We start from the raw sequence: 2,500 nt of genomic DNA on the forward strand, positions 1-2,500 counted from the left end.
GGCTCGTTAATGCTAAGCAAAAATAATATGATAAACAGCCAAGGCAAATTTTCTCAATAGCATTATAATTAATTAGGTAAACATTATATAATTATAAACGCGACTAATAGCACTGTGTTGGAGAAACGTTTCGACTATACTTAGTCATCTTCAGTCATAATACATTACCAATATGTATGAACTTAAAACATGAATGAAAGGATGGACACGAAAATATAATTAAACAGTTGAACAAGATGACCATTGAACAACCATAAAACAGCTCATTGCGTATCAAATTATGTCATAATAAATAAAAACGTAAACCAATCAATAGTGTAATCAAATTAATAATAAAATGAAAAATAATGAAATATTTTCGTAAGTCGGTTTTCATATTAAAATAAATTTATAAGATTAAAAACGACGGAAACCGTCGTTACGAATAACATAAACTGGTATGCGTATTGCAGAAAACTGTAAACTTATATTTTATGTTAATAGCAGATCTTAAAACACAATATTAAAAGGAGCAACAACACACAGAGTATTCGACAAAGCGCTAGAGACAATTGTGTAACGTACGGTAGTCAGAGGCAGAATGAGCGAGACGACTTATTTTCCGTTAGTCATTTTCGACAAAATGTCGAAAGTAAGCGAGATGAGAATTAAACGTAATAGCGCAATCTTATATATATACATATATATATATATATATATATATATATATATATATATATATGTATATGTATGTATGTATGTATGTATGTATGTATGTATGTATGTATGTATGTATGTATGTATGCATGCATGCATGCATGCATGCATGCATGCATGTATGTATGTATGTATGTATGTATGTATGTATGTATGTATGTATATATATCAGGCCGAGGCTGACCGTAGGACTCGGCCGGAGGTAACGACGGCGTCGAGCGGGGCCGGAGGCGACGACCGCGAGCGCGGCCGGAGGTGACGACCGCGTACGCGGCCGGAGGTGACGACCGCGTACGCGGCCGGAGGTAACGACGGCTTCGAGCGAGGCCGGAGGTGTCGACGGCGTCGAGCGAGGCCGGAGGTGACGACCGCGAGCGCGGCCGGAGGTATCGTCGGCGCCCGAACGAGGCCGGAGGCACCGACGACGTCGAGCGGGACCGGAGGTACCTCCGACGTCCCGAGCGCCGCCGGAGGTAACGACCGTGCTCGCCGCGCCCGAGCGGCTAAGTCCCTCGGGCGTCGAGATCTCGCCCGTTTCGCCCGTATACCGCCGTGCTATTCACCGTGCGTCGCCGACCGCCTGGCCGGCCGGTTGGGTATTATAAGAGGTGCGGTGCGCTCGACGAGTCGAGCGACAGGGACGATGGTTCGAGCGCGTCTTTCGCGTCTCGTGCGTTCCGTACGAGTATCCCGAGGCTCGAAACGTTAAATGTGAAACACGGAACAATGATTTGTGATCGTATCGCGGGCGACTCTGCGTCGCGTCTTCGGCTACAGTCCCGAAGGCCTTCGCGAGTCGACCGAGACCGGAGGTAACGACCGTGCTCGCCGCTCCCGAGCGGCTAAGTCCCTCGGGCGTCGAGATCTCGGCCGCTTCGCCCGTATACCGCCGTGCTATTCACCGTGCGTCGCCGACCGCCTGGCCGCACGGTTGGGTATTATAAGAGGTGCGGTGCGCTCGGCGAGCCGAGCGACACGAACGAGCGCGTCCTTCGCGTCTCGTGCGTTCCGTAAGAGTCTCCCGAAGCTCGGAACGTCAAATGGTGAAACACGGACCATGATTTGATCGTATCGCGGGCGACTATGCGTCACCTCGTCGATACTCGACTCTCGAAGCGGGGTGCTCCGGGGCGGCGGCGACGTCGACGACGACGGCGACGAAGCCGTACACGCTCGAGCCCTTACGTACAGAGCGCGCTGGCACTTTTTCCCTTCCGTTTCTTTTTTCAGGTACGCAACGCACATTTTTCAAACACAGCATTGCCACGAGTCGGTGTCGCAAGACCGAATGGCTCTTATGTGGCGCGCACACGTAGTGTTGGCCGCGCGATCGTCCCGCGTTCTTAGACGAACGTGTCCGGACGCATCGTCGCGCTTACCGAACATCAACTCCACGGAGACTAGTGGCGGAAGGTGAGCGGTCTCGCGCCGCTCTCTCTTCCCGCTTACTTGTACACCGTAGCGAAATTATATTCAAACGCAAGGTTCCGAGATGACCGATGTGCATCGCGCACAGTCGATCTAACGTCGGGGCTGAACGGCGCTTTACACACGCCGTTCGTATATGGGAGAATGAGAAAACTTGAAATGACACGAAATGAAATTGACAGAAGAAGTGTAACGACAGAAGAGAAAAATGAGAGAGTGTCGCCGACCGGCTCGCAAGACGCCGGCGGCGGAGTAACGACACCTCCGAGCAGCAGCGATGGCGAAGCTTTCGCCCGCCCGCCCGCTCGCTCGCTCGCTCGCTCGCCCGTTCGTACGCTCGTTTCGATCTTCCGCGGGGCGCGCGCTCACCGAGCGC

This window comes from Monomorium pharaonis, unplaced genomic scaffold (assembly GCF_013373865.1).
Source record: "Monomorium pharaonis isolate MP-MQ-018 unplaced genomic scaffold, ASM1337386v2 scaffold_413, whole genome shotgun sequence".
Classification (NCBI taxonomy): Eukaryota; Metazoa; Arthropoda; class Insecta; order Hymenoptera; family Formicidae; genus Monomorium; species Monomorium pharaonis.